Source organism: Dama dama, chromosome 9 (genome assembly GCF_033118175.1).
Source record: "Dama dama isolate Ldn47 chromosome 9, ASM3311817v1, whole genome shotgun sequence".
Classification (NCBI taxonomy): domain Eukaryota; kingdom Metazoa; phylum Chordata; class Mammalia; order Artiodactyla; family Cervidae; genus Dama; species Dama dama.
In genome coordinates, this window is record NC_083689.1 from 98,891,530 (window position 1) to 98,904,200 (window position 12,671).

The 12,671-nt window shown below is 39.2% G+C and overlaps 1 long non-coding RNA gene across 1 annotated transcript in view; it reads left to right on the forward strand.

The window, feature by feature from the left end:
- The first annotated feature begins 1,789 nt into the window (after positions 1–1,789).
- The window catches only part of LOC133062710 (uncharacterized), a 59,752-nt gene continuing 48,870 nt past the window's right edge, over positions 1,790–12,671 (forward strand). The window contains exons 1-2 of the long non-coding RNA XR_009694242.1: positions 1,790–1,848; positions 2,091–2,185. This is a non-coding gene — a long non-coding RNA (uncharacterized LOC133062710). The remainder of the gene's footprint in view (positions 1,849–2,090; positions 2,186–12,671) is intronic.

The following is a 12,671-nucleotide window of genomic DNA, read 5'->3' on the forward strand; positions in this document are numbered from 1 at the left end:
TCATTAAACTCAAATCTTCACTTGTTCAGCAAGATTATATTATTAAGAAACGTCAGTTTCTGGCGCCCTCTTGTGGAGAAATGCTCGTGGTATTAGTCTTATTGGCAGCTCAGTTGCAGTTTGGGGAAATCTGAAAGGATGAATCATTTCCCTGTTTATTTGTACAACATGATTTGAATTTCTGAAACAATGTGACTCACTACTTGCTCAGCTATAAGACTGAGGAGTTAGGTAAATCTCTATGAAACAAACGTGAGACATTATAAAAAAAATTCTGGTAAAACAAATTCCTATTAAACTTTGTTAGATGGAATCATTTGTTCTCACTTGTACGGATAATGATTAATTGGCAAAATACCATTGCCTAAATTGGCTACAGGGAGGCTTCCATTCAGCGTTTATCTGCTCAGGTCCAGAGTCAGGACCCACCATTACCAGAAAGTGTGTCCCTGCGGACACAACTTCACAATCCACCCCGCCCTTCCCTGGCGTCTCCTACACAGATGTCTCCCTTGGCCTCTTCTCCACTGACATGTTTCTTTTCTTCCTGAGGTCGGAAAAAATAATTTCGTGACCTTGAGCACACAAGTTGGAGTCTGAGTAATGGTAAAGAGATATGCTTGTATGCCTAATAACACAAAGCTAGAAATAAAATTAGGCTCACAACCTGTAGATGATATCTCCGGTTCTATTTGTACCTGCCTCTGTGGACCCTCCAGAGGTCTCCATCCCAACGACTTCTGGGTGTTCCCCTGAATCCCCAGAAGAGCTCACAGTCGGTTCTCTCAGCCCCCGGGCCGCCACGTGCTTTCCTCTCTTTCCCCCGGCTGCCGAGGATGCACAGGCCGTCTGGTGCTGCCTGTGGGTCTGGGCGTAGGCTGCTGCTAAAACGTGTGGTCCAGAGGATGCAGCCTCTGCCACGCCGGGGCCAGCTGAGGTCACTCAGCTTCACCCTGTGGCCGGAAACAGCCCGGAGGCTGCTGATGCGCCAGAGCGCCAGCCATGCCAAGGTTTCACTCCCTACTGGGATTTCTCAAATCTGTTCTGGCTTCATCTCCCTTCGGGGAAAAAAGGTCTACCCTTGTTGTAGCGTCTTTCAGAGTTCCCAGAGTCGCGCTGACCTCTCAGCCAGGCAGCTCTCTTAGGTTCCCGTTAAAGGCTCTGCCCCTGTGGCTCCAGGTCCCCCCGGGAGTCAGGAGGGGCAGGACCAGGAGGAAGAGGGGACCTCACCGCGCAAGGGGGACCTCACTTGCCGGTGTTCCGCTTCTCACTCTCCACCCTGGGCATTTTTCTCGGAAGAAATGGTGAGCTTCACTTCTCTCTCTTACTATGCCTAAAGAGCACTCCCCGACCCGCCCCACTCCCTGCCCATCGCAAACAGATTCCTCCTAGCTCTGATTTCTCCATTTGCAGAAATGCGCAGACATGGTCTGCGTCTATCACGTCCAGGGGGCTCTCTCCCTAGTCTCCAGTGATGATGAGGCGATGGGGGGTGGGGGTGGGTGCTCTCTTTAAGGCAAAAGAGAGTATCTTTAGATGGCAGATTCTGGTGGAGCTCACGCTTCTCAAATTTCTAGCAGTTGTTCTTGAGGGGAGAATGCATGTCATGGAAACTCCGAGGATAGTTTCAAAAGTTCTTGAGTATATTACGAGAGAAGAACATGAAACATGATGTTCTAGCATTTTTCTGTTGTATAAGGTACTTCCAGCTTGTAATGTGGAAGCATTCCATTACACAGCAAAAATAACACAGAATTATTGTAAAGTTCCTGTTTACAAATACTAAGGACTCTTTGTGACCCCGTGGACTGTAACCTGCCAGGCTCCTCTGTCCATGGCATTCTCCAGGTAAGAATATCGGAGGGGGTTGCCATGCCCTCCTCCAGGGGATCTTCCCAATTCAGCGATCAAATCCAGGTTTCCTGCCTTGCAGGGAGATTCTTTATGGCCTGAGCCACCAGAGAAACCCACAAGAGACCATAGAGTCAAATTAGTCAAATAAGCCTCTGTAGGTGGGGAGGTGTTTTCTAAAGGGAGATTAGCTTGACTAGCCAGAAGTCTGCATTTATCTGTTTCTTCTGTTTTTCTAGGTGATAATATCACAGCGCTCCTAGCACTTCCTCAGCTCTGCTTCTAGAATTTTATGGTGCAGCAACATAAACCTGGGTCTTATGGGCACTTACAGGTAGGTAGCCTGAAGACAAGATTGCTTATTGGGGGCAGCCTGCCTAGTTTTGAATCCAGGTGCTCCACTTACCAGCGAATAACTTTGACAAGTCACATTGGCCCTCTAAACCTCAATTTCCTGATGTATGAAATGGAATAAATAATACTGACAGTGCTTCCTCATAGGTTGCAAGACTTCACCAGGGTTATTAATAAATAAGCTAGCCTAATACGGGACATGCAGAAAAGACTCGAGAAACTCTTGTCCTTACTAAAACAGAATAATTTTTCACTAAAGTGCATTTTTATATGCCAATTATTCCTCAATAAAGCTGTTAATAAAAGTGAAGGAAGAAAATTTCAAATAAAAATTGTCTTACCAAAACAAAAGGCTAAGCTTGACTCCCCAGAATTCTGAGAATTATTTTCAAAGGAAGATTAAGTTCTGGGAAAGATGGACACCAGGTCTGGGCACAGCGCTTTATGGAAGAAGGAGTGTCTGGGGAAAATGTGAATTGGGGTCAAAAAGCGTCCTTTGTGATGAATTTAAATCACCACTTTATTGTATTTTATCTAGTTTAGCACAGTCCAAAGGTCACCATTAGCCTCACGTGCTGTTGAGCATTTGAAATGTGACTAATTTGAATTGAGATGTGATTTTAGTTTAAAATACTCACCAGAATTGAAGACTTAGTGTAAAAACAAATGTAGAATAATTTGACAATTTAAAATATTGCTTACATGTTGGAAATGATAATATTTTGGTTACTTTTGAAGGAAATATATTATGAAAATTAATTTTGACTTCTGTTTTTGAAGTTTTTTTTTTCTACTTGTGGCTGTTAAAAAAATTTAAGTTATATTTAGATTGAATTATATTTCTATAGAGCAGAGCTATTATCCAGATCCACTTATGCCTTTATTTTTTAGTGACCCAGAGATATGCAGGAAGGACATAACTTCTGGGAGAAATGATACTGAGGCAGGTTACATTTTTAATGTCAAAATATTCCCATTAAATTTGTAAAATTTATAGGTATCCAATGCTCAAAAGAGTAAAGTGTGGTTTCAGATATTATGGTTTCAAATTCAGATACCATCAACGAATATCTGTATGGTCTTGCACAAATGTCTGAATCTCAGCTTTTTACCTCCCCCTTGAACCATAGGAGTGATATCATTACCTAGGTCTAGAATCTCAGATATGCAAGAAATGTTTAGTTGCTCAGTCATGTCCAACTCTTTTGTGACCTCATAGACTGTAGCCCCCCAGGCTCCTCTGTCCATGGAATTCTCCAGGCAAGGATAGTGGATTGGGTTTCCATGCTCTCCTCCAGGGTATCTTCCTGACACAGAGATGAAACATGGGCCTCTTGAATTTCCTGCATTGACAGATAAGTTCTTTATCATTGAGCCACCAGGGAAACCCATGCAAGAAATACACATTTACTTTCCCATAACTGAAATTAATTTCTATTATGAATCCTCAGTCCATCTATTGTGGAAACAGTCTTAGTGCTTTCAGGGTTCACGTTCCTCCATATACACAAAATTCTCCCCCTTCTTCTAAGTTGTAACAAAGGTAAGGGAGTAGGAACATATGATAGCTGGGTTGTTCTCCTGCCTGTCTGGGGTTTAGTTATGAAGGCTGCTGTCTCTTTCTTATCCCAATTGCAGGGCCTCTTCAGGTACCCTAGTTTTCTCTTCCATGTAGACTTACTTTAGGGTTAGTGGAAAGCAGTCATCCAATTACAAAACTTACCTTCTAAGTGCATTAATGGGAATAAACAAGATGATCCTTGTAAAGTGTTTAGTACAATGCCTAAACAAATTATGCACCTACTAAAATAAATTATTATTCTTTTTTCAAAAAAATATTTATTTGGCTGCACTGAGTCTTAGTTGTGGCACACAGGGCCTTTGTTGCAGCAGGATGTGGGATCTTTTTTTTTTCTAGTTGTGGCATGTGAACTCTTAATTGTGGCATGTGGGATCTAGTTCCCTGACCAGGGATTGAACCTGGGCCCCCTGCATTGGGAGTGTAGGGTCTTAGCCACTGGACCGCCAGGTAAGTCCCGGTAATTATTACTCGTAATGTTATTGATGCTGTTCTTATTCTCAATCACTGCATGTTGGGTTTCCAGAGCTCTGGTTGCCAGAGAAGAGGTGGGTGAAGTTACCATTTTGTTTATTTTTCAGTACTGAGAGTGAGGAGATAGACTGGATACACTGTGGGAAACAGGCAAAGCAAGACTTTGGTCTGCAGTTATTCTTTATGCTGGTCAAGAGATTAGCAGATAGATTGGTGCTGGGAAGACATGTGCAGTTGTTGGGTAGTGGACTAAAAGCTGTAGATCTTCTAAAGTTGAAGGGTGTCATTAAATGGTAGATAAAAGTGTCATAACTATTTATTAAGCATCTCTGATATGTCAGTGATGTGATAAGTGGTGTGGAGGATACAAAGACTGGAAAATCATAGCCATACATACATTTTTAAGAATTTACAGCTGGAAAATGAAAAATACATACTGCATTTTAAAAATGAGAGATAATAGTGGGTTGGAAAGCTGATTGTTTCTGTATGGTTTCATATGATGATGATACTTTGGTGGGGATGTTATAATTCAAGGTTAATGCTAAAACATTGAATAAAGAAACTCAGTTTGTTAGTGGACTTTGAGCTTTTGTCAGAAACTTATTTTTTCTAACCAAACTCAAAAGAAGCTAATGGATAATTAGAATGTTGACATATTAATGTACAATGGGGAATATTCTTTTCAAGTGATGATAATGCTTGTGTAAAATTTAGTGATGGGTAATATTCATTTATTGATACATTGGTTTTGTCATCTGATTGGTACTAGATGACACTGAAGTTTACTTTAAATAAATGAAAGAATTCTTTCACATCAAAATTTTTATCTGCTAATTACATTTTTAAATGTGCAGATTAGGAAGAGTTCCCATGTTAAGATTTTAATAGTTAAAATGTCACAGATCAACATGAGGGAAGGCAGTGTTTTGCAAGAGGATGGTTTGGAAACCACTGTTACAAATTTGAATGATTTATTATCTTGGTGCTTCTCTTTTATGCACTGGCATTTATTAAGGGGTTAAGACTTGGTCTAATCTTTGATTGAGGTATTAGATTTGGATTATGATAAAAATAGGCCATAAACTTGGAGAGTAAATGAAGTATAGGAGAAAGATATGCAGACAGACCTTAACCAAAATGCAGAGGAGGATCAATTTACTAACAAGAGAATGTGTTTTTGGAGACTAGGTTTGATAGGCTACATGACCTTACCATATCATATTAAACTGCCTAGTGAATGAGAGTATGATATTTGTTGGAAAAATCTAAACAAAAAGACTTATAAATCTCTTAACAAGGATACTGGTCTATATATCTTTTTTTGTGCCAGTAAAGTATTGTTTTGATTATTGTAGCTTCATAGTACGGAGAAGGCAATGGCACCCCACGCCAGTACTCTTGCCTGGAAAATCCCATGGACGGAGGAGCCTGGTGGGCTGCAGTCCAGGGGGTCACTAACAGTCGCACACGACTGAGCGACTTCACTTTCACTTTTCACTTTCATACATTGGAGAAGGAAATGGCAACCCACTCCCGTGTTCTTGCCTGGAGAATCCCAGGGGCGGGGGAGCCTGGCGGGCTGCCGTCTATGGGGCCGCACAGAGTCAGACACGACTGAAGCGACTTAGCAGCAGCAGCAGCTTCATAGTATAGTCTGAAGTCAGGAAGCATGATTCCTCCACTTTTTTTTGTTCTTTCTCAAGATTGCTTTGGCTATTTGAGGTCTTTCGTGAAATTGTTAACTAAGTGAATTAAGGCAGATAGAGAAAGACAAGTATCATATGATATCATTTATATGTGGAATTAAAAAATGATACAAATGAGCTAATTTACAAAATGGAAGTTAGATTCATAGACTTAGAAAACAAACCTGTGGTTACCTAAGGGGAAGGAGGGTGAGGGATAAATTAGGAGTTTGGGATTAACATATACACACTAGTATGTATAAAATAGGTAAACATAAGGGCCTACTCTATAGCCTAGTGAACTATATTCAATACTTGTAATAAACTATAATGGAAAAGAATCTAAAAAAGAGTATGTATATACTCTCATGTTGCTAAGATGCTTAGTATGACATGTAGTATAATAAAATTTATTTGAATTATTTTCCACCCCATGAAATTCATTTTTATAATGTTAAAGATTTGGATGATCGAGGGGGGTTACTTTGTATTTATCATCTGTCAGCACTTGTTAAAAGTCACTTTACAAGCAGTTCTTTGAAAGATTATTTAGAGAATCAGCTATTCTGAACTATGATATGGACTATGAATGTGTCTGGTTTTAAGCCTCCTTTGCTTCTCAAAGCTGTCTTTTTAGATGATGGGCTCTTTGAGTCAAATGATAGCATAACACATCTAATGTAGAGCTATTATCCAATCTTGTTTCAATATTCCTCCCCCATCTTTGCTAAATCTTACTTAATAACATCCAGTTGAATTATAGAATATTAGAACTATAAGGGATGTTGGTTCATATGGTTGCAATCTCTTTGTTTCTCTGGAATCCTGCAAGGAATTAGAGGAAATCCAATTTGAAGTAGGACTCTCCCAACCTTATGACCTGACCAAGATCTCAACATTCTGTTCTATATCTACACTCAAGCCCTCATATGTTCTTCTGATAACTTGTTTGCTTCACAAGCAAAACATGCTTTCTTTATCTGATACCTTTTTGTTAATTTTGATAGTTTCATAGCATGTGTCCTTCCACAAATTAATCAGATATGCAAATTTATTTTTGTGTCATGAGTTTGGTGAATGTAGCAATGCTGGTTCCCACCTTCACCATGTATTCGTCCATGTGATGGTTAATTGGATGTATCGACTTGGCTAGGTCATAGGACTCAGATGTTGCATGTTGGATCAAACACTAGTCTAGATGTTGCTGTGAAGGTATCTTATGATAAGATCAACATCTAAATCAGTAGACTTGGGATAAAGCAAATTACTCTCCCATAATGGGGGTCATAGTCACCTCATTGCAAATGAAGGCCTTAAGAGAAAAAGACCAACTTCCATGAGGAAGAGGAGATTCTGCCTGTAGGCTGCCTTCAGGCTTGAGCTGCAACATCAACGCTTTCTTGGGTCTGCAGCATGCAGACCTAGACTGGTACAAATCAAGCTGTGGAGATTTCATGCTTGTCAGCTTCCATAACTATGTGATCCAATTTCTTAATTTCCCCTCTTTCTGTATGTGTATCTATCTGTCTATTATCTATCTATTCTCTCTCTCTCTCTAGATCTAGATCTGTAGTTTCTCAGGAAAATCCTGACTAGTGTAGTCAGTCAGTCAGGATTAATGATCTACCTCTGGCCAAAATTCATTTAAAACCCTGGAGTTAGCATTTAAAGTGAGAGTGAAAGACTAGAGTCACATTTTGTAGATGAATGAATCAGTCTCCATGGGTGAAGAGAAGAAAAATAGAAGTCCAAAAACAAGAAAATAATTTATTCAACATGAGTTTATTTTTGTCCAATCCTTCACATAGAAGGGGATTTCACAGTGCCAGAGATTAGTTATCACTGGGAGCAGATCCAGGTTTTGCTTATACAGTTTAGGGAGCTGTCTTTAAGAAGAGACTATAAAACTACTCCTATAAGATTAGGTATGGAAGTGAATATTTAGGTTGAGAAGAGGAATCACAATAATTACAAAAGTTTAAAAACTGAAAAATACTGCAAGCATAACAAAATTCACTTTTTATTAAAAGGTGAAAGAAAAACATGCACTTTTTATTAGAAAGAAAACATGCACTTTTTATTAACTAACGGCCTGATAAACCTGTACATTACTCCCCCCCACCCCCAATAGTTTTTTTAGTATATATTTTTGACTATCACTTGAGAACATATAGATAATTTAGTCTATAAATTTCAAACCATGGTTCTCCTCCACTACCAACAAACTTCCCTGCCAGACTCTGTAAGATATGTTCACATGGTGATGGGACCTTGACTTTTACCTTCCTGTCATGATGGGGGAGCAGGCCTGGTCTTGACTGGAATGACTTTGTTGAAAGTCTTTCCTTTTCTGAGATGACTAGTAATCACTTAACTACATATCCATGAGACTATAAGCCATATAAATATATCCTGCAAAACTCAAACTAAATGTATCCCTACTTAACTTTCCTTACAGAGTCTAAAAACCCTACAGTTACTCCAATACCACCCAACTTGAGGGGACATGTGATGGAAAGGAATTCAGAGAAAGAGGCAAAGGACCTTAAGATATAATATCTTCATTTTGTGATTTTTACAAAAGCATACAATTATGTGAACATAGCCTTGGAAAGGCCCTGGGTGAATAAGAGCCCCAAAGTTTAAGCCTCTGGCTACCATAGTTACTTTAAAGTCTTTTCTTTTCCCACTTCTAATAATTTTTCAAAGAATCACTTATTAATGTAAATTTATTAATATATTTTCACGCTCCTGGGACTAATGTGTGAAATTTTCCATAATTAACTGTAAATATTTATACTGTGAGTATGGGAACTACACATGAATAAGAAATGAAATACCTTTAAATCATAAATTTGCAATGAATATTTTAGAGCAGTGTAATTGAATCTTGTTTATAATTATAGTAGATGTACAATAATAGCTTTTTTTTTTTTCTTTCTAATGGTCTTTTTCTTTTTTATCCCCAGAAGGTCAGAGGAAGGAATAAAAGAAAAAGTAAAACAGGCCAGCTTTTATCATGGGAGGCTGATTTAAGAATCAAAATATGTAATGGAGCCATTCATAGTTAGGACTGATTTCAAAATAAAATTACCATTGGCTTTCAAATGGAAATTTCAGGGAGAAAATGTTAATAAAAATGTAATGGTTATAATGGCAACTCTAATGACGATGATGTTATGTGTCTGTGTGTGGTTAGATGGATGATTAGATAATCTGTGACACTTTTTTTTTGTCCATAAAGAGGTGGACTAAAATTGGTACCTGTGGAATCATCATATATTCCTATCTCCCTAGCTCATTAAAATGACGTTGCCATTATTTCTAAATTTTCATCGTGTGATAGGGCCACGCACATGTGGCACAGGTAATCAGACTGATGGGAACTTTTTGTCAGTTCTGATTCTGCTTTCGTTATTCACAGGACTAAAGACTCCCTCTATGAAATCAGTTATTTGTCATCTTCTCATTGATTCTGAAAGAGACTTACACATGAATATGCATAGGAATCTGTGGCAGGCTGTTGCTTTGGTGGCTTCTCAAAACTAAAGCCTTTGTGTGTCCACTCCCACAAGTGCTCTGGGCTTGACCTCATAAGTGACTGTAGTCAAAGGACATTAAAAAACCTGATACACGCAAGGCTTGTTGAGGACATGCAGGTTCAAGTTGTTCTCTTAGAAAACTCCATATTGGAACCCAGATATCACAGTGTAAGGAAGCCTAGGCTATGATGCTATAGAGAGAAGCCATACGGAATGGCCTTAGAGGAGGAAACAGCACTTCTTCTAGGAGGAAGAAAACCAAGGTATCTGAATCAAGTTTGCAATTGAATGTCACCAAATGAGAGCCCTTAGCTGACACTACATAGACTAGAACCATCCATTCAACCCACAAAAAGATGAAAATAGTGGATCATTGTGGTTTTAAACCAATAAGTTTAGGTTTGTAAAGCAACAATAGATAATGGAAACAGGATTATAGAAAGGTTTTTTATTTATTTTTATTTTTTTGACTGGGCTGCACAACTTGTGGGGTTTTAGTTCAATGAGGGAGTGAACTTGGCCCCTGACAGTGAGACCTTAGAGTCCTAACCTCTAAACCACCAGGGATTCCCAAGAAAGATTTTTTAAACCTTCTGACCTGTATATGAAAATCTAAAAGTGTTTCTAAGAGAATTATAGAGCCTTATTAGGTTGAATGTCCATAAGTATGATGTGCAGCCCTTTACATATTCAGCATTATAATTTTAATAACATATTTTAAAATACCTAGATGGTAAAGAATTCTGCCTGCAATGAGGGAGACCCGGGTTTGAGCACTGGGTCAGGAAAATCCCCTGCAAAAGGGCATGGCTACCCACTCCAGTATTCTTGCTGGAGAATTCCATGGACAGAGGAGCCTGGCAGGCTACATGTAGTCCATTGGGTCACAAAGAGTTGGACACGACTGTGTGACTTATATTTTCACTTTTCACTTCAGTCATTATACTAAACAATATACATGTACTAATTTTAAAATCCATACAACAGTCCTGTGGGGTAAGCGCTGTATTTGTCCCCATTTTACAGATGAGGAAGCTGAGACTTAAAGACAGTAAATATTTTGCCTAAAGTTATACAGCTACCATACAGTGTGTGAAAGATTTACAAGAGAATTACAAAGTGCCGTCTGTATCAACAATGGAATGTGCAGTCTACGGAAAGAACTATACCCGTGACATTCATATAAGAAGAGACAATATTTGAACATATTAAAGTGTGGGGTTAGTTAAAAGATCTTAGTATTTTAATCAAATTGACACAGATTTAAATAGTGATTCTGTCACCAGCTTTGTGACCTTAAACAATTTATATTGTTTAATGTAAGCTCTGAGCCTGTTTCCTCATCTATAGGATGGAGATTAAAACATCTCTTTTCTGTGGTTGTTGAGAGTGTAGCCTGGGCAGTGCAGCCAGGTTTACCTACTTCGGTTGATTGTGCTCATTTCTTCCCAAATTGTGTTCAGGGACCTGGCAGTTGGCAGCTTACAATCAGCTCTGGTGGAAACATTAGCAGTATGAAAATGTTAAAACCTCATTAGCCATCTAGTCTGTTGTTGTTCTGTTCAGTTGCAAAGTCATGTCTGACTCTTTGCAACCCCATGGATTGCAGTATGCTGTCTTCCCTGTCCTTCACTATCTCTAAGAGTTTGCTGAAATTCATGTCCATTGAGTTGGTGATGCCATCTAACCATCTCATCCTCTGTCACCCCTTCTCTTCCTGCAAACTCTGATTTACTGACTGACGCACAGTCAGGCAGCACAGTCCGAGAAGCTCTGCTGGAGCCCACCCTGGACAAAGGGGTGGAGAACATGGTAGAAGCGCTGGTCCTGCCGGAAGATTCTGAGGATGGCTAAGGGCAGGGGAGATCCCTTCTGGGTTGGCTGCTGTTTCTGAGGCAGGATTAGCAGGAGTGGGGATTTACTAGGGGTTATGTTCCCAACCGGGAACAACCAAAGACATCTGGGAGTGTCATTGGTGAGAAAGTGGTGATCACTCATAGAGGAGACTGTTTTGACATTCCACAGCCACATAACCTTGGGAGAAGCAATTTGTTCCTTAACTTTGCTGACTGTATACATTTGTCTTTTCAACCTGCCTAGCAGCAAGGGCTGCTTTTTGTTTTTCAAGACAAGTTTATTTTTACTCTTGCTGTCTCAGAAAGTCTTTCAGAAATCAGCAAACACGACAAATCAGGGCTTTTCAGTTTTCTTGGAAAGTCAGTTGTGAAACATGTACCAGCGTATCACAGCTTGTTTGTTTTCGTGTATCTGTCCTTATGAGAGATCCAGCTCCACTGAAAATTCAGTGGACATCGTCAAGTCCCAAATGTACAACTAATGGAAGCCCAATATCCTCCCCAGGTCTTTCTTAGAATCCTCAGGGAATGCTTAGGTTTCACAAATCCAGCCTTAAGTATCTTGCTCTGGATTATTTACTCATTTCAGGGTTTCGCTGAGAGTATGTGAAGATTCTTGTCATAACTGTCTGGCTAAAAAAATGCTTAACAAAACATTTCCTCTCAGAACATAGGAGGCGTTTCTTCAAAGGAAAAAAAAAAATAGGTTTTTCACTTTGGTTTAAAAAAGTTTCTTAAAAATCACTAAAAAAAAATTTCCAGATTTTCTAACTTCAACAAATGGGTTCTACTTCTCTGCTTTTGTCCAGAACTTCTCTAACTATATAAAGTGAATATATGTTAGCACACCTAGGTAATATTTTAGGTAATTGTGATAGGGAAAATGACCATATATTTATCCATCCAGTGCATTTGTTCAAAGATGTAGATGCAATTTTCAGACACAGTATAAACATCCACCAGAGAGCTTTTCAAGCATTGTATTTCAAAATGGAAAGTTATTCCTGTTCTTTTCCTGTAAAATGTTATATTTTGGGAGGAATGTAAATTATCTATATAATGGATGGAAGTGAAGGTAAAGAAGAACTGTGGCTTAAAATGAAAGGTGCACAGACTCCTCGAGTTCAGAGGGATCTTAGAGATCATCTTAAACTATTTGGATTTAAGCCTGCTTGAGAATCTAAAGTCCTGGGTCTCCTTCCCAGAAAAATACACCTGCTCTTGCGTGTACACACATTCATACCACCACCACCACAGAATTTCAGTGTTCTTTGATCCCGTCTAGCCCAAAAATATATTCCAACGTAAGGGAAAAATCTGGATCTAG